Raw genomic sequence first — 21500 nt, forward strand, 5'->3', positions numbered from 1 at the left:
CTCTTTCATTTCTCTTTCCTCTAGTTTTAGCTACCCTTAATTTCCACTTGTGATCTGTTTTTAAGTTTAAACACTCAATTCTGCACATATCAAGGAGTTAAGACATCCACTGTTTCAAAATAAAGTCTCTCAGGAGTTTTGAGTCAATAACACTGTGAAAATTTACTCATCTAATGTTAATTCAAGATTTATTCTTGTATAAAAATATATGAATTTCAGAATTTGAAATCTGTAGGAAAACTTATTTGAAAATTGTTTACCTTTTGGAAGTTAACAAATGTAAGAGTTACTATATTTATGGATTTTTTGACACCTTTGACATCTCCAGGTCTCTGTTCTTTATTCCAAAAAGAAATTTAGGCATATCTGATTTTATTGCACTTCACTTTATTGCTCTTTGTGGATATTGTGCTTTATACAGAATGAAGGTTTGCAGCAAACCTGCATCAAGCAAGTCTGCTGGTCCCTTCTTTGCAACAGCATTTGCTCACTGTGTCTCTATGTCACATTTGGTAATTCTTGCAATATTTCAAACCCTCCACCAGCAAAGAGATTTTGACTTGCTGAAGACTTAGATGATGGTTAGAACTTTTCAGCAATAAAGTATTTTTAAATTAAAGTGTGTACATTGTTTTCTTAGACATAATGCTATTGCACACTTAATAGACTACAGCATAACCATAACTTTTACATGTACTGGGAAACCAGGAAGTTTGTATGACTTGCTTTATTGCAACATTTGCCTTATTGTGGTGGTCTGGAACTGAACCCACAATATCTGTAAAGTATGCTTGTAATGATATTATCTAATTTATTTTGATCATGAAAACCAGTCATTGAATATACTTTGATAAAGATACACCCAGGTAGCAATTATTCTTTCCATTGGAAATAAACACAAAAGGTAAATGGGTTAAAAACAATAGAAAACAACATTATAAAAATCTATCAGGCCAATAGGATACTTGGTCTTTCCTTGACCTCTCCTTCTACATGTCATCTTTTTTCCCGCAACTCCAAAGAAAAAAGGTAATGACTGGCAAAAAAAAAAAAAATCATCAGAATGGATAATAGTGGAATGATCTAGAGTTTAACAGTCTTGGATTAAAAACACACCTCCATACAGATGTGTACAAACCTAAAAATGTCACCTAAGTGTACTGAACCTCAGTTTCTTTATCTGTAAAAAAGAGTTAATAATATCTTTTTAGGGGAGGAGATCAAGATGACAGTGTAGGAGGACACTGAGCTCACCTCCCCACCATGAAGACATCAAAACTACAACTAAATATAGAGCAACTCTTGCTGAAATAGACTGGGGGACCAGCAGAACAGCTCTTCTACAATGAAGACTATAAAGAAAGATCCACAAGGAGTCAGGTAGGAAAGCAGGAGAATCAAATTGGTTGTGATCTGCACCTCTAGTGGGAGACACAAGAGAATGGGGATAACACAGGCTTGAGGTCTTTCCTGGGGAGTGAGTAGTTCGAGCTACATATTAGGCACCTCAGTCCTGGGGTCCAACACCAGGAAGATGAGCCCTCTTGGTTTGAAAACCAGTGGGGCTTATTGGAGGGCTGTAAGAAATCAAGACTCCTCTCTTGAAGAGCACATGTACATATTTGCTTACTATGGGTCACAGTGCAGAGGCAGTGGATTGAAAACTGCCTGGGGCTCTGGTCCAGGACCTGTTGCTCCAGTGCTGCTCTCCACTAGGGTGGAGGCTGCCATTGCTGATGAGAGTGTGTACACCCAGAGAGAATGAAGCTGGCCCTGACCTGACCCTGCCTCTCACCAGGGCTGAGGCAGCATTTCCAGTACACACATTCCTGCCCACTTTTAAAAAGAGTGAAACTAGCTCCAGGACAAAGACTGACATCCCCAGCCGGAGTGAAACCAGCTCCATAAAGGGGCACCAACCCCTCCAGCCCCAACCCAACCTCTAACCAAGGCACAAACACCAGGGGAAAAAGTGAAACCACCACAGAAGAGCAACCCTAATCTCTCAAGCCCCAGCCACATCCTAAACCAAAGTGGAGACTGCCATCATACCTAGGAGAAATCCACCTCCCTCAGGGCTCCTTTTCCAGCTCCACAGCCTCCAGCTCCACCTCCAACAGGGCAGTGATGGTCAATGAGCATAGGAAAAGCCCAAGTGTGCATCTGGCTTTGGCTTTAGTCTCTCCAACTTTAGGCCTCCCACCAAGGTGGTGGTTGCCAGCACACCCTGGGGGAAGATGCAGTCACTGCTCACTTTCAGATTCAGCTCTCCCACTAAAGCCACTGGGCATATGCAGACTACATATGGATACTCCCACACAAGGACACACCTTCAACACCTGGATAAGTAACTGTTTCAACTAAGTTCATAGAGACAGAGAAAGGTAAACAAAATGAGAAGACAGAGAAATATGTTTCAAATGAAATGAAAGAACAAGAAAAAACTTCTATAAAAACCCTAATGAAAGAGAAATAAATACAATAAATAGTTTAAGGGATAAAAATGAAGATGTAATATATGACATCAAAAACATAAAACATGATGAGAGGGTAAAAATGTAGAGTTTTTGGAATGTGTTTGAACTTAAATGACTATCAGTTTAAAACAAGTAAATATAGTTATAGGTCAGCACATATGAACTAAATGGTAAGCACAAACCAAAATCTACAAAAGACATACAAAAACTACAGAGAAAGTAATGCAAAGATAACACTAAATAAAATCATGAAACTACAAAGGAAGAGACCAAAAGAAGAAAAAAAAAGAACAGAGAAGAGCTCCCAAAACAACCAGGGAACAAATGACAAAATGGCAATGAGTACATAGCTATCAATAATCACTTTAAATGCAATGGACTAAATGCTCCAATCAAGATACAGGGTGGCTGACTGATAAAAAAACAAGACCCATCTATATGCTGCCCAAAAGAGACTCACTTTAGAGCTAAAGACACACACAGACTGAAAGTGAGGGGATGGAAAAAGATATTCCATGCAAATGGAAAAACAAGAAAGTTGGGGTAGCAACACTCATATCAGACAAAGTAGACTTTACAACGAAGTCTATAACAAATGACAAAGAAAGACATTACAAAAAGAAAAAGGGATCAATATAAGAAGAGGACATAACATTCATTAACATATATATAACCAATATAGGTGTACCTACATATACAAAGCAAATATCAACAGACTTAAAGGTAAAATGACAATAATACAGTAACAGTAGGGGAGTTTTAACACTCCATTTACATCAATGGACAAATCGTCCAGACAAAAAATCAATAAGGAAACAATGGTCTTAAATGACATATTACATCTGTTGGATTTAACAGACATCTACAGGATATTCCATCCAAAAATAACAGAATACACATTCTTTTCAAGTGCACATGGAATGTTCTCCAAGATGGATCACATGGTAGGCCACAAAACACGTCTCAACAAATTTAAGACTGAAATCGTATCAAGCATCTTTTCCAGTCACAAGTCTATGAGACTAGAAATAAATTACAGGAAAAAAAATAGAAAAAAACAAACATGTGAAAACTAAACAAAACACTATTAGAAAACCAATGGGTCAATGAAGAATCAAAAAAGAAAACAACAACAACAAAACCTTGAGCTGAATGAACGCAGAAACACAAATTTCCAAAATCTATGAGACACAGTAAAAGCATTCTTAAGAGGGAAATTTATAGCAATACAGGCCTATCTCAGAAACAAGAAAAATCTCGAATAAACATCTTAACTTTCCATCTAAAAGAATTAGAAAAAGAATGGCAAACAAAGCATAAAGTCAGCAGAAGGAAGGAAATAATAAAGATCAGAATGGAAATAAAGAACAAAACACCACAAAAGAAAAGAGCATTGAAACTAAGAACAGGTTTGTTTGTTTGTTTGTTTTTAAAGATAAGCAAAACTGATAAACCTTTAGCCAGACTCACAAAGAGAAAGAGAGAGAGGGCCCAAATAAAGTGAGAAATTAAAAAGACAAAGTTACAACTTATATCACAGAAATGCAAACAATCCTAAGGGAATATTGCAAACAGTTATATGACAACAAATCAGACAACCTAGAGAAATGGATAAATTCCTAGAATCATACACCCTTCCAAGATTGAATCAAGAAGAAATAGAAAATCTTTTGGAACCTTATCACTCATAAACTAACACTCATTAGAAAGTGTTTAATATTAATATGTGAATTAAAATGATAACTGAATATCTGGAATGTGATTTGTTTTTAACCCCCATTTAAATGTTCTCAATATAGAAATTAAGATTATGTGATAAATTTATTTTACATGTGAAGTATTGGTTAGGTAATGTATAGCACAAAGAACATAACCAATATTTTGTTTAAAAATCCACTGTATAGAATTATTGCAATGTATGAAATAATTGATGTATGCTCCTGAACGCAATTTCTAGAACATAGCATATCTCAATAAATATTAATTAGTTTCTCTTATTTTTTCCCTAACATTTGACATCTTGTCTTCTTTTACAATGTTATGTTTCAGACTCACAATAATTTTCAATGTTTTGCCTTCACATATAAAATAAATTTATTTTTGGCTCTTCATATCTTAATAATTTATCTGTATCTCCTAAGAACAAGAGTGTTATCTATATAACCATAATATTACTGTCAAAAGCAGAAAAATTAATATTGATACAATTATTACCTATAGTCCATATTGCAATTTTATCAGTAGTCCCCCCAAATGTCTTAGCTATTCTGTTCCTTCTCCTGAACTTAACCCAGAATCACACATTGTAATTAGTTGTCATGTTTCTTTAGTCTTTTGTAACCTGGGAGAGATCTCAGACATTCTTTTTGTGTCTTATCCATTTTGTTTAGAATTATGTGCTGTGGAAGTCACCTCAATTTAGATTTGTCTAACGTTTCCTGATGATAAGACTTAGATTATGCATCATTTTTGGCAGGAATACCATGAAGTGATAAAGAGTCCTTATAAATTATCTGAGGAGGCATACGATGTCACTTTGTCCCAATACTGGTGATGTTAACTTGGATAACATTTTCACCCTCTAGATTTAACTGATTGATTCATTATTTCTACATTGTTTCTACTCCAAGGAAAATGAGAATTTAAGAATGTTTATTTTTTTAGTGTGGACTCATGGATTCTTATTTTGTTGAATAAGTTATAGTTCATTACTATCATTATATAATCTGAGGCTCAAATTATCCTTTTAAATCCTACAGATATGTCCCTATCATTCTTTGAGCACTCCCTTTCCTCTTGGTGCAATGAGATGTTCCAAGAGAATCTTTTACTTTACCTAACCCAGACTTGGAATCAGCCTTTTATCTATTACTGGAGAATGCCAACAAATTTATTTTTAAATCAATGATTATAAGAAAAATGCATGTGAAGGAGTTTTAAAGTTAAAATATTGAAAAATCATATCTTCTATATTACAGTGAGTAAATTCATAGTTTTTATGTCAATTATAGGTCATTGTGAGCTGGCATCCAATGCTTAGAAAGGGAATCTCAAGACAATAATTCAGTTGCTAAGTTTGGCCCTCACATCTCTGTTATCTTCATAGTCTGAGAGAGAAAAAATATCTTATTTTATTCCCTCTTTCAAGCACATTCCTTTCTCTGCTCTTACTTTCCTCCCTGACCCCCATTCCAACTCCTGGATCATGGGAATAATAAGATTAAGCCTTTACCAAAAATAAATAAAGCTTCTGTCTTGTATAAATCTCCAAGGTAAGAAATCTCCAAGTGTCTAGCTACCTGCTTAGAATTTGTATGTGTTTTAGAGGTGAGGGAATAGAAAAATAACACACATGAATTAATGTACCAATAAATTATCTTGTCCCAGCTCTTTCTCCCATATCACAAGATCATTTTTTGCTTGCTGTCTTGATAACTAAATATCCAACATATTCTGCTTATTTGTATGTGATTAGAAACATCAGATTCAGCAGGGGTCGACTCTATGTAAAATTGCTTTCCTGCTGCTCTGGGTTCCTGTGAAAGAAAGCCAGTGAGTAAATCAATTCACTCAAAGTATCTATGAATTTAAAGCATTCACCCCTTCTAGGACATGGGCTTACACAGTAAAAGAAAGGAACACTTAACTCTAAGGAGTGGAACTCTGTAGACAGTTGGAAAGATATTGTTAGGAGAGAGAGTCAGGACCATTAGAAGGTGGAACATAATCTTCTTTTTGAAAGATAACAAATCTCAACAAATAGACCTCTTTTTATTAAGTCTGAGTCTCAGTGACTATGTTATATTTTTGAAATGGGACTTGTTTAATTCAGACAACTTAGGAGAGTTAATAATGCTTTGCTGAGCTATAAAAACAGAAGGTAGAAGTTTTGTGGATAGGGATTCAACCCATCTGGAGTGCATTCCCAGAACCATGCTGAATAAGTAATAGAGATTCTCATTTGGACAATTTTTGCTTGCAGATGGCAAAATGAGTCTTCCTCTTTGCGCTGGGGATTTAGAACCTAGAATCTTGGCAAAGCATGATACTCCTTCAGTTCATGCAGAAACAGAGGTGGAAGTTAACATTCGCTTGTAATTTCCTTAGGGATGAAGTAGGTTAAATTATCAGCAGGAAAGGTAGCTGTCTCTGGAAAAGCTAAGGATGATGATTTCCACATTCTCTCACTTAACATGCACCAAGAAGTGGACACTGGCCTTCAGTGAGTACAACTTTCATTTATTGAGTAATGAAGCAATTTGCTGTCAAATTTTGTTTTTTCAGACCCTATTAGTCACCTGGGATACAATGGATAAAGAGTTTAATTTTATTATTTTCATGGGACCAGGGATCTGGGACTGAGTCTAATTTAGGAAGGCACAGTAGAACATGTATTTTCTGTAGATTCCTAAGGAAGAGTGCTTTATTTCTTTTGAAATGATGGGTTACAAAAGGTCTTGTGAGTTGATTTACTTTTTATAAGCCCTTAGACTTGATAACAGGGTGACAAGTTCCAAATGGCAGTTGTGCTTTTGTGACTGGACTGTCAGAGAAAACCTTGCAAGATAATCTCTTCACAGAAAAAGAATAACTCACATCTGTCCAATAGTACCTCAACTTCAGCTTTTAATTTTCCTTCCATTCAGAGTTCGGCTCTACTTAATTCAAGGAGAGCACCTTAGGATCAGATGAATTTACTTGAGCAGACCGAAAATGGGGGAAAGGTTGGTTCTGAGAGAATTCCTTTGAGCCTGTATTAGTTTAGACATATGAGTTGATCCTTCACTCAAATGAGAATGAAACTCATGATCCTTTTTCAATCTAAACAACTATTCTGTTACCATAAATGGTATTTAAAATTTCCTACTATCAGTAATACACATTAGCTACACATCTGGATCTTATCTGAGAATTCAACCAGTATTTTCTAACTCCATCAAAGATCTGAGACTAATTAATATAGACTCATGGGGCTTCCCTGGTGGCGCAGTGGTTGAGAGTCCGCCTGTCAATGCAGGGGACACGGGTTCGTGCCCTGGTCCGGGAAGATCCCACATGCCGCGGAGCAGCTGGGCCCATGAGCCGTGGCCGCTGAGCCTGCGCGTCCGGAGCCTGTGCTCCACAACAGAAGAGGCCACAACAGTGAGAGGCCCGCGTACCGAAAAATAAATAAATAAATAAATAAAATATATATAAATATATAAATATATATAGACTCATGATCTGATTCCATCTGCTGGATGTCTTTCTTCACAAATTATACCATCAGAGTATTACAAACATAAACCTTGTTGGCTTTGATTCCTTCTGAAATGTTTTTGTTAGCCTATAATATAGTATCAATGTTATGCTATTGGCCTTTTAGGATGATATAAGAAACAGTTTTATCATGAACATTTCTTCTATAATCTTACTATTGAAAATATTACACATTACTTTTTCAACTGTTGTTGATAAAGATCTTCAAAAAAACTTCCATTGTATTTAACATAGAAAAAATTGTCAAAATCATCTTCTGATCAGATAGAATTAATTAGAATTCTATAACTACCCCAGTTTTCTGTTTGCCTTGGCTTCTGGAAAGCATGGGTATAAATTAATATCCAATCATTCATACTTTGATGTACCATTTATTTTTTTCCATTTCTCTGTTTTCTATTCAATATTAGTGTTGTATGGTGCTCTTGACTTTGTCTTTTATTGAAAACCACCTAATACATTTTGGGGACATGAGGGAGATATACATTTTATAAAAATACATTCATCAAAATAACAGTATTCTTTAAGGTGAAGGCATCATAATCTGTATTTTATTTTATTATTTATTTATTTTTGGCTGCGTTGGGTCTTCGTTGCTGTGCGTGAGATTTTTTCTCTGGTTGCGTCGATTGGGGGCTACGCTTTGTTGTGGTACACGGGCTTCTCATTGAGGTGGCTTCTCTTGTTGTGGAGCATGGCCTCTAGGCACATGGGCTTCAGTAGTTGCAGCACGCGGGCTCAGTAGTTGTGGCTTGTGGGCTCTAGAGCACAGGTTCAGTTGTGGTGCACGGGCTTAGTTGCTCCACGGCATGTGGGATTCTTCCCAGACCAGGGCTCGATCCCATGTCCCCTGCATTGGCAGGTGGATTCTTAACCACTGTGCCACCAGGGAAGTCCCATAATCTTTATTTTAAAAAGATAAAGTGAAGAGCACCGTACAACGACTTGTTCAGTGTCTCTTTGAATAATGTAAGATAGAGGGAGTAGGATGGGGAGATTACTAAAAGTTCTCTCCATTTTTAGCTTCCCTACTTCACTTCTTTCTATAAATTGAATATGTACTAAACTAAATTATTGATCTAGGAATAACTTCCAAGGTTTGGTTAGAATTTACTCCGTACAATTTACTATCAGAGTTTGTCTGTTAGTTCATAACACCTCAATGACAATAGTCATGAGTTCAGTTCTTGAATGGACCATTTGCATTTACTTCATTCCAACACCTCAAAAAGCACTTGTATCTTTAGCTAATTAGTAAGGAAATGTGCACAGTTAGATGTTAAATTAAATGAATATGGAAAAAAAGTCAAACATGTAAATTGTGCAAATACAAGAAACATCAAAAGTATAAATGAAACATTCTTTTAAAATTTTGCCAAAAAAAAAACTTCATTGGTTAGTTTTGTCCAGAACTAGGATATCAATCAGTAGCAAAAATTATAACTATGAGAGCAATGCAGAATATTTACCTGTAGGTGCTGGCAACTGTTGGTTGACTACATGCAGATCAACATTCTTTTTGATATGTAAGTTAAGAGACCTACAGTTTTGACGTTAGCATTGCAAGATTTTTCTACACATCTAACAAGCATTCTCCTTCCAGATAATTGTCACTCATCCTTCCTCTTGCATAGAATCCATTAATTTTTATATATCTTCTTTCTTATGGCATAAGATCAACAATATAGGATATACAGAATGTTTCTATTTGAATTTCTCTATGAAGAATATCACCTTGATTTCAGCAGTCTAATTCTTATTAAAAGTTTTACTTTAAGATAAGCTTATGAAAGACTGACTCAAAAATTTAGGATCCACCTTTTTTTCTAGCTATTTCTTGGATCAAGTAAGGCCATCAGATAAGGATATACCTGGAACAGATTCCTCTGGACACTGATAGAATTGTTTATACCAGTTATACCACTGGACAAGATTGAGGGGAATTATAAGATCCAAAAGTATAAAGATATTTTGTTATGTAGGAAAATTCATGAGGAGGCAATCTCTTACAGTATATGGTGGCCTATGTGTGATGGTTCAGGGCAGGGATCAATCAGCAAACTACAGCAAGAGGGCAAAATCCAGCCCATGGCTTGTTTTTGTAAATGAAATTTTATTGTGACACAGCCAATATCCATTTATTTATATATTGTCTAAGCTGTTTTCATGCTACAGTGGCAGAGCTGAGTAGTTGCTACAGAGATTAAAATTATATTGCTTGCAAAGACTAAATTATTTACTCTCTGCCCTTTACAGAAAAAAATGTTTGCTAACCCCTGATACCGAGTAACTTTCAGTGAGCAAGTCATTTAAATGAATTATCTGGGCTTTGTGAATTTATTCATAATAGGCTTTCCCTCTTTGCTTTGGTAACTAGGAAGTTCTTAATCAAACCTGACACCTTCTAATAGTAATGTGTCACTATGCTAAGCATTTGTGTACTAATGTAACTCTATCTTTTTACTGCCACATTCTTATTTTTTACTCCTCCATTTTTTTCAACTTCTAAAAATCTAGTTTTGCTGTATGTAACTGTACAAATTCTCATAGCATCTCTACATTCTACAAAGAATACTTTCTAACTTATTTGCATTCAAATGTCTACCTCTTCACAAACTCCAGTTTTTCCAATAAGTCAGGGTGGAACATTATCTTGTAGCAAATATGATTTGGCTATTAAAGATAATGCGGTTTTTAATTCAATATAAGATAATTCACCTCCAAAACATTTGTTTAAAACCAAAGGAGTGACATTTAAACAATTTTTTTTTTAAAGACATCATTCTTCACAGTAGGGTTCTTTAGTCTCATTTGGAGATTGTTACTAGTCACTGGGGAGAATAACTCTTTAAACTATCATGTTACAGTCAGAGATAGAAGAAATTCTGCTTATATCCAATGCACATATGGGCTACTTTGAAGTTTGGCACAAAAGCTCCGAAAGAACAGGTTTCTTAGTGGGGATATTTTAACCTATATTCTTAGTTGCTGGAGTTATGAGCCCATCGTTGTTGATGAAAAATTGGATGTGCAGCTAGAGTAAGTGGGCTGGAGAGTGGGGAGATGGGGTAGGTTGGCCCCTAGAAGATGAGGTCAATCCATTGACTGGTGATAAAAAGAAGAAAAATTTATAAACAACCAATCAGATCACGTCATTCACTGGTCTGTTGATACATTCATTTATTCATTAGACAACTACTTATTGACTTTTTATAATGTGTTTAGTATTATTTTTATGTTTATTAATAAGATAGACAAGGTCCTTGCCCTCTAGAAGGATGCTTACAATAAGATGGTTGGCTCTGTCCTCTTTTACAGATCCCTTAAGAATTCATCTCGATGAATGTCTTTTCTCCTTTGCTATATACTGCATGTTCATGACCCCCTGTCCCACCTCCAAATTCATATGTTGAAACATTAACCTTCATGGGATGGTATCAGGAGGAGGGGACTTAGGGAGGTAATTAGGTTTAGATGAGGTCCTGATCATGCAGCCTCCATGATGGGATTAGAGCCCTTATTAGGAGAGAAGGAGACTAGAGCTTGATCTCTCTTGCCTTGTGAGGACACAAAGGCAGAAAGATAGCAAATCAGGAAAACGGTCCTTACAAAAACTCAACCATGTTGGCACCCTAATCTTGGAATTTTCAGCCTCCAGAACTATAAGAAATGAATTTATGTTGTTTAAGCCACCCAGTCAGTGGTATTTTTGTTATAGCAGAACTAAGACATAGTTCAAAATAATCTATGATGTTTATTTTAACTTGATTTAATTTTCATGAAAATATTGGAATGGGGATGTATAGAGAGCTCAGTTTGCTCAGTGCCTCTCTTGTGATCAATGCTCTGAAACAAATGAACAACCATGAGATTTTAGACCATCTCAGCTTCTCAGAGTTGGCCAGTTCTACTTAAAGGTGGAAATATCACTACTATAAGATGACACATTTTTTTTTTCCTTTTGAAACTCTCACCTTATCTACTATGTAACATTTCATTCAATATTAAATAAGTGATTATTTAGGATTACATGACTGCATGTGTCTCCTAGGGATGACAGTTAACCAAAAAGTACATTTTTTTCTCATTCATTATGAAAACATTAAAGAAACCTAACTTCCTAATTTTTAAAATTTGCATATAAATATTATGGAAGGAGAAAAGCATGTATCTTTCTCCTGGTCCCTGAGCCTGGCTAAATTCTTTATACCACTGGAGGGTAAGGGCATTTAAATGCTTATTTGCTCTTTTAAAACAACATACAAGAATGCTTAAAATGATACCCCTAAACAGAAAGATATACAGTGTTCTACATCCTTAACTTTTATAGTGGAAGCTTCTCAGTCCTTGCAATGCTATGTTCCATGTTTAATCAGTTAAATCAATTCAGTATTAAAGTGGTGGGCTTTTTTTGTTGTTGTTTTCATCAATTTGTTCTGTACAGTTAGCCACTAAAATTCACCAATCAGTTGGGAATGCATTTTCAATTCAATTTCTTGACCAAATTGCATTTTTACATTAAATTACATTCTTATGGATCTGAGTGTGATTATAATGATTAATAAGGCCATGTAACTTCATAAATTAACCATAATTGGCCACAGTGATTGGTAAGGTAAATCCCATTATAAAGGATTGGATTTGAGAGATTGGAGCTAGGGTGGGTGGATGAAGGGCTTTAACATTATCTTATCAATGTTTTGTGGAAATATCCATTAACCTAGAAGAATTATTATTTATTTACTTGTAAACTTGTTTCACTTAGCTCAACATTCCTGTTTTTTTTTTTTTTTCCTGATACACGGGCCTCTCACTGTTGTGGCCTCTCCCATTGCGGAGCACAGGCTCCGGACGCGCAGGCTCAGTGGCCATGACTCTCTGGCCCAGCCGCTCCGCGGCATGTGGGATCTTCCTGGACCGGGGCACGAACCCATGTCTCCTGCATCGGCAGGCAGACTCTCAACCTCTGTGCCACCAGGGAAGCCCAACATTACTGTTTCTTTAATTAATGAATGAATGACTAACGATAGCAATTTAAAAATTCTGCTTAAGATAACAAAATAGTAATAACAATCCTTTAAATAGACCATAATTTCCTACAAGAAAGAATATTTTTTCTACTCAATTTTGGAGTGCATTTTATGGAAAAAAGAGTAGGACAGTGTTCTATGTTCTAGTATAAATACCTTATGAATTTCACTCATGTAAACTATAAACTTTTAAAACATGAAAGAAATTTCACTCTAGTACAATGGAAGTTAACTATCATTTTAAAATGAAATTGACTTTAGAAATACATTACAAAATATATATCTCCAGGAAACTTATGCCTACACTCTTTACTCCTCTATTAAATAATCCATAAACAATTTCATTGTAGTTTACTTTTGGTAATATAAATATTTGGAAGAAGGCTACAAATAATGTTTTATTCACCAAGTTGCCTTTATATAGCCTTCCCCTATTATGTGTGCTACCAAACTGTACACAAAGTGGACGTGATGTTTTATGTGTCAACTTGACTGGGCTTAGGGATGCCCAGATAGCTGGTAAAACATTATTTCCGGGTAGGTCTGTGATGGTGTCTATGGAAGAGATTAGCATTTGAATTTGTATACCAAGTAAAGAAGGTCACTTCTTCAGATGAGAATGGTCCTCATCTAATCCGTTGAGGGCCTGAATAGAACAAAAAGGTGGAGGAAGGGCAAATTTCCTCTCTTTGCTTGAGCTAGGGCATCCATCTTCTCTTGCCCCGCGACATCAGGCTCTCCTGGTTCTCAATCCTTAGGACTTGGATTGGGACTTAGAACATTGGCTCCCCTGACTCTCAGGTCTTCAGACTCAGACTAAATTACACCACCAACTTTCCTAGTTCTCCAGCTTGCAGAGGGCAGACTGTGGATTTCTCAGCCTTCATAACCATATGAGACAACTCCTATAATAACTCTCTTCTTATATATATGTATCTCTATATATCTTATTGGCTCTGTTTCTCTGGAAAACTCTGACCAATACAGTGTGGATGTGACACCCAGGCATTTGGGCTAGGCCTTCACTTTCAAAAGCATTTGGCAGGTCAACCAGACAGCTCTATTCCCTGGAGTGATTGAACCTCTTGCTTGACAAGAACATAGGTAGTGCCAAGAAAAGAAATTAGTAGTTAGGATACTTTTAGTTGTAAGTTAAAAAAAGAAACAAATAAATCAAAACAATAACAACTACAAAATCTTTTATTTGCTTACAATAGGAAAAGTGTTGGCTGACAAAATTAGGATGGCTTCAGCCATAGTAAGCATCTTAACTTAATTCCCTTGAAGTCCTTTCAGTTCTATTCTATACTGTATTAGGTTTCTAGGGTTGTAATAACAAAGTTACTTAAAAGACTTTTCTTCTCTCACAGTTCTGGAGGCTAGAAGTCTTAAATAAAGGTGTGGGCAGGGTGATGTTCTCCTGACTACTCTAGGATCCATTCCATGCCTTTCTCTTGGCTCTTGGTATTGCTGGCCATCCTTGATGTTCCAATCTCTGCTTCCATTGTTTTGTTGTTTTCTCCCTGTATCTCTTTTCCTCTTCTGACAAAGATGCCAGTCATATTAGATTAGGGCATTCAACATAAACCTGTTGAACATGCTTATCTTTGTTAAGTTCTTAAATATTGGATATTTTTCAAAAGATGTACAGAAAGGATTACCAGAACATCATGAACAAGCTTGAGCAAAGTCTAACAACCTGACCAAGGATAGGATTCAGAGCCCTACAGAATAATTGACAAAGGGTCATAGTCTTCTCTGTTTTCATTACAACAATAATTTAAATGCCAATTAATATTTATATATTAATTTTTAGAGCTCTGCGTCTGTTTTACTACTGACCTAATATTTTATATCTTTTAGAATGTTGTATTATTTTTGACTATAATATTATTATAAATTTATAATGACATTATCATTTGGCCTCAAGGGTAACATTTTTTTTAGCTTTGATCAAAGCATTATCATAGGTTTATCAATTTGGCCTGCAGTATGACATGAATCACAGAAGGGGTTTTTATTTAGTTTTGGTCTATGGTCCAGCCATACCTGGATCATGAAATGTTGTCAGTCATTTTATTAACTATAGAAACCACACTTGGGGTTTATATGTAGGAAAATTTTTTTCTTTCTTTTTTTTTTGGTTGGGGATATTACTGTACTCGTCACATTAACAAGCTTTTATTCTTTCTTTTTTTTAATTGAAGTATAGTTGAATTACAACATTGTGTTAGTTTCAGGTGTATAGCACAGTGATTCAGCTATATATATGTGTGTGTGTGTGCATAACAAAATACTGAGGTTTACAAAATACTGAATATAGTTCTCTGTGCTATACAGTAGGTCCTTGTTGGTTATATATTTTATATATAGTAGTGTGTATATTTTAATCCCAAACTCCTAATTTATCCTTCATCCACACCTCTTGCCCCTTTGGTAACCATACATTTGTTTTCCATGTTTGTGAGTCTCTTTCTGTTTTGGAAATAAGTTCACTTGTATATTTTTTTTTTTTTTTTTTTTTTTAGATTCCACATATAAGTAATATCATATGATATTTATCTTTTTCTGTCTGGCTTGCTTCACTTAGTATGATAATCTCTAGGTCCATCCATGTTGCTGCAAATGGCATTATTTCATTTTTTTTTTTATTGCTGAGTAATAGTCCATTGTATATATGTACCACATCTTCTTTATCCAGTCATCTGTCAGACATTTAGGTTGCTTCCATGTCTTGGCTATCATATATAGTGCTGCAATGAACACTCGGCTGCATGTATCTTTTCGAATTATGGTTTTCTCCTGATATATGCCCAGGAGTGGGATTGCAGGATCATATGTAGCTCTATTTTTTAGATTTTTAAGGAACCTCCAAACTGTTCTCCATAGTGGCTGTACTAATTTACATTCCCATCAGCAGTGTAGGAGGGTCCCTTTTTCTCCACACCCTCTCCAGGATTTATATTTAATAAATAACTAGAGAAAAGTGAAAATGAAAGCATGATGATATGAAGCCTATGGGATACAGCAAAAGCAGTTCTAAGAGGGAAGTTTATAGCAATATGAGTTTATCTCAGGAAACAAGAAAAATCTCAAATAAACAAGCTAACCTTACACCTAAAGCAACTAGAGGAAGAAGAACAAACAAAACCCAAAGTTAGTAGAAGGAAAGAAATAAAGATTAGAGCAGAAATAAATGACATAGAGACTAAGAAAACAATAGAAAAGATCAATGAAATTAAAAGCTGGTTCTCTGAAAAGATAAACAAAATCAATAAACCTTTAGCTAGACTCATCAAGAAAAAAAGGGAGCAGGCAAATCAATAAAATTAGAAGTGAAAAAGGAGAAGTTACAACTGACACGAGAGAAATACAAAGGACTATAAGAGACTACTACAGGCAACTATATGCCAATAAAATGAACAACCTAGAAGAAATGGACAAATTCTTAGAAAGATGCAATCTCCCAAGACTGAACCAGGCAGAAATAGAAAATATGAACAGACCAATTACCAGTACTGAAATTGAATCAGTAATTAAAAAACTCCCAAGAAACAAAAGTGGAGGACCAGATGGCTTCACAGGTAAATACTACCAAACATTTGGAGATCAGTTAACACTCATCCTTCTGAAACTATTCCAAGAAAACTGCAGAGGAAGGAACACTTCCAAACTCTTTCTATGAGGCCACCATCATCCTGATACCAAACCAGACAAAGATACCACAAAAAAAGAAAATTGCAGGCTAGTATCACTGATGAACACAGATGCAAAATTTCTAGCAAACCAAATCTAAAAAATACTAGCAAACCAAATCTAATAATAGATTAAAAAGATCATAAACCATGGTTGAGTGGAATTCATCCCACGGATGCAATGATTTTTCAATATCCACAAATCAATCTGTGTGATACAGCACATTAAGAAATTGAAGAATAAAAACCATACAATCATCTCAACAGATGCAGAAAAAGCTTTTGATAAAATTCAACATCCATTTATGATAAAAACTCTCCAGAAAGTGGGCAAAGAGGGAATCTACCTCAACATAATAAAGACCATATATGACAAACCCACAGCTCACATACTCAGTGGTGAAAAGCTGAAAGCATTTCCTCTAAGGTCAGGAACAAGACAAGGATGTCCATTCTCGCCACTTTTATTCAACATAGCTTTGGAAGTCCTAGTCACAGCAGTCAGAGAAGAAAAAGAAATACAGGAGATCCAACTTGGAAAAGGAGAGTAAAACTGTCAATGTTTGCAGATGACATGATGTTATACATAGAAAATCCTAAAGATACTACCAGAAAGTTACTAGAGCTCATCAATAAATTCAATAAAGTTGCAGGGTATGAAATTAATACACAGAAATCTCTTGCACTTCTATACACTAACAATGAAGTATCAGAATGAAAAATTCAGGAAACAGTCTCATTTACCATAGCATCAAAAAGAATAAAATACCTAGGAATAAACCTACCTAAGGAAGCAAAAGACCTGTACTCCAAAAACTGTAAGACACTGATGAAAGAAATCAAAGATGACACTAACAGATGGAAAGATAAACTGTGCTCTTAGATTGGAAGAATTAACACTGTTAAAATAACTATACTACCCAAAGCAATCTACAGATCCCATGCAATCCTTATCAAATTACCAATGGCATTTTTCACAGAACTAGAAGAAAAAAAATTAGTGTGGAAACACAGAAGATCCCAAATAGCCAAAGCAATGTTGAGAAAGGAAAACAGAACTGGAGGAATCAGGCTCCCTGACTTCAGACTATACTACAAATCTACAGTCATCAAAACAGTATGGTCCTGGCACAAAAACAGAAATATAGATCAATGAAACAGGATAGGAAGCCCAGAAGTAAACCCACACCCCTATGGTCAATTAATCTACAACAAAGGAGGCAAGAATGTACAATGGAGAAAAGACAGTCTCTTCAATAAGTGGTACTGGGAAAACTGGACAACTATATGTAAAGGAATGAAATTAGAACATTCTCTAACACCACACATAAAAAACTCAAAATGGATTAAAGGCCTAAATGTAAGACCAGATACTATAAAACTCCTAGAGGAAAGCCTAGGCAGGATACTCTTTGACATTAATTGCAGCAATATCTTTTTGGATCCAGCTTCTACAGTAATGGAAATAAAAATAAATAAATAAAGAAATGGGACCTAATTAAGCCTAAAAGCTTTTAAGGAAACCATAAACAAAATGAAAAAAAAAAAACATTCCTACAGAGTGGCAGAAAATATTTGCAAATGATGCAATTGACAAGGAATTATTCTCCAAAATATACAAGCAGCTCAGACAGCTCAATATCAAAAATACAAACAACCCAATCAAAAAATGGGCAGAAGATCTAAACAGACATTTCTCCAAAGAAGACATACAGATGGTCAACAGGCCATGAAAAACTGCTCAACACTGATAATTATTAGAGAAATACAGATCAAAACCACAATGAGATACCACTTCACACTGGTCAGAATGGCCATCACTAAAAAGTCTATATGTAGGCAATTTTTATTTAATTTTCCTTTAGTTTTCTAAAAGTGCCCAAAGAACTTTAAGCTATAAATTAATTAATTAATATTCTGAGTGTTTCTACCTTGAATGGAGAGACAGGATGTAGAACTCTCTTACATGAGGAACCCTGATATTTCTCTTGGCTGTGGTGCTTTCAGATCCCCCTTGATCAATAAGCACAGACACAATGCTTTATTTCTAACTTTGCCTTGAGGGTTTTGTAGAATTGTGGAGACCTATGCATAAAGCAGATAGGCTACTATTGTATGTAAGGGAGTAAGTACAATGTTGTACATAAAATAGAAAAAAAAATGATAAAAACTTAGACCAGAATCTATGTTTCCTTCCTTGGGTATAAAAAGGAAATGGAATAGAAAAAGAACACGAGAATCAGTGTTCAAAAAGGTTAGAGAAGAGCTAGAAAAGTGGACAAACATAAATCAAAGTCAAGAAAGCCTTTGAGAAAGGGAGAATGGACAGTAAGATGTAAGAAGAGAGGCCAAGGAAGAGGAGAATTCAAAAAAGACTACTGCTTTGGTCAATCACAAGCCCAGATAATCTGCTAGAATACCACTCTTTTACAGTGGTACTTCTACAGTGCTCACATCCTTGCTAAAGATCAAGGAGTGTATGGACAATGAGAAAGTTAAAACTGGAAATCTTTCTCGTGGTAGCTTACTGGTGTAAGTAACAAACCCTAAATGTTTTGGCTTCATCATTGTAGTTCATTGCTTTGTCTTGGGTGTGGCAGTTAGAAATATTAAACTATGGAACAGAGTAAACTCTTCAGCCTGCTCATCATAAAATTTTATTTCTAGGTAGGGTAAAAAGCAAGTAGCGTAGTTATAGGTTTTTTTTTTTTTTCCTTAGGATAGTTAGTAAGTAATCTAACAAAGGAAAAGACAGGGTATCAGTAAAGAGCAAATAATTAATGATGCAATCAAGAGAAGAAATAGCTCAAAATCTCTAGTGTACAGTGGGATATCAAATATTTATTGAAATAAATATTAGTTACTAGTTACATAGTCCTAGTAAAAGAAAAGGAGCTAGCATAAAAACAAAGAGTTGGAGACTATGTGGAGCTATTTCAATGAGGAGGGATAATTCAAAAGAAGAGTGGCTGCTAAGTGAAGGTTGTAAAACACTGGTAAGAAAGAAACAGGAGTACAAAATGTTACCTACTATTCTACTATTTCTCATGGTCTCATGTATTATCCATTTTTTGCCTTTCTGTTTTAGTTTCCTTGTTGATTTCACAAAGAATCTTTAAACCTATACTATAGGTAACTGATTTCTTTGTAAAGTGATTACTTAACATGCTTATGAAATATCTCTTTTTGATGGCAGTCAAGAAGCTGTACATTTATCCAGAATGTACTTTATCTACTAATATTAAGAAGCATTATTTTTTCTTGCAAAGATTAAACAAACAGATCAGATTTCTTACCTTCTATTACAATAACTGAATTATGAGAAGCAGAAATGAGCTGATATGTTGGAATGTTAGCACCACATTTCATACAATGCCAGAGATAATTTTACTTGCGAAATTAATTTAGTTGTCTCTGTTATGAGTCCTACCACATGGATGATAAACAGGTGGAAGTGTTATAAGCAAAAGATAATGATAAATGGCAGTATATCAAGTAGGAGGTATAGAGATGTCAAATGAAATGTCACTGAAGTCAGTGCTAACCAGACTGATTTAACAACTTCACAGTCTCATATATGAAGAGAACAATACAATGAATGGAATTAACACATGTCCAAGAGTCTCTTTCCTGTGACATAAGCATGGCTAAAAAAACACAACCAGAAGAACAGGATGGATTCATAACCTCAGAAGAACCCAGTTTCTATACTCTTCACAAAAAGAGTGAAAAACGAATAATTCCAAGATAATAAGAAATTACACTACAGCAAAAATGTTAATACAAACTGAATGTATGAGACTCATATAAATGAATATGAAATATTTTACAGAGTTCTAGCATATGGTAAACACTCAAAACACATTACATATTTATGTCAAATGGTCATTGTTATGTTGGAAATGAAATTACATATGATTTCCTAAGTGAAGGAACATGAGATTTATTTATTTTTTCTCTGTGGGTACCTGCATTTCCCTAAGTCTCACAAGCCATGCTTGATTAAGAGGATCAAGGTAGCAGATAAATTATAACGGGACCTATTTTAAAACTGTACTTTTTGAAGAGGAACACATTTTACGTCATTCTTTTGAAATAGGGAAGAACAAATCTGACTCCATATTGGATCTGTTTCTTTTACTTTAACCTTTGTATTCTATTGCTTTGCTACAAGTTAATCACTAAAGGGATGTTGTCTATAGCTTAAAATATACATAATGGCCCATTTCCTGGAACCATGTCTCCCATGTCTGAAAGTTAGTCTAAAATACCTTTGTTTAAGTTCACAGGAAACATCCTGACCAGGCCCATCTGTTAATGGCTTCAGGAAAGAAGAAATTAACACATCCCCTCTGGAGTCTGGTTGGAACCAGGAAATACTTGCAACAACTTACTACCTTTTTTACTTTACCTCCTCACTTCCGCATCTTTGTTCTATAAAAGACACTAGAATCCAAACCCAGGCAATATGGATCTTTTACACTAGTCCACCACCTTCTCAGTCTGTTGGCTTTATGAATAAAGTCGATATTCCTTGCTCCAACAATTTGCCTCTCAATGTATTGGCCTGTGGTGCAATGAGCAATACAAGCTTGGACTCGGTAACACTTTGGGGATGCACTGTGGTATGTAGAAAGAGATATATGTTTATCCATCATTTAACAAATATTTATTGTAATTTACTTTGGGCACAGACTAAGACATAAACAGACATGGCCCCTGCCCTCATAGAGCTTAAAGTCTCAGAGGACATAGAGCCCTGAGTTTGAATTCCAGCCCTGCCACTGAATTGGGTAAATTTTAGACAGATACTGAAACTTCTGGGGTCATAGTTTTTGTTGTTGTTTTCTTTTCTTTTCTTTTTCTTTTTGATATATGAAGTATTGATATATAAGAGTACTTATCCTATGTGGTTGTGAGAATTTAATGAAAAAGTGCATAATGCTTGGCTTTATATCTGTCATACAGTAGACATTCTCTTTGCTTCCCTTTTCAAATGCAGAGCCAGTAAATAATGTGACAGGCACAGAATTCCACGA

The sequence above is a fragment of the Phocoena sinus genome, chromosome 13 (genome assembly GCF_008692025.1).
Source record: "Phocoena sinus isolate mPhoSin1 chromosome 13, mPhoSin1.pri, whole genome shotgun sequence".
Lineage (NCBI taxonomy): Eukaryota > Metazoa > Chordata > Mammalia > Artiodactyla > Phocoenidae > Phocoena > Phocoena sinus.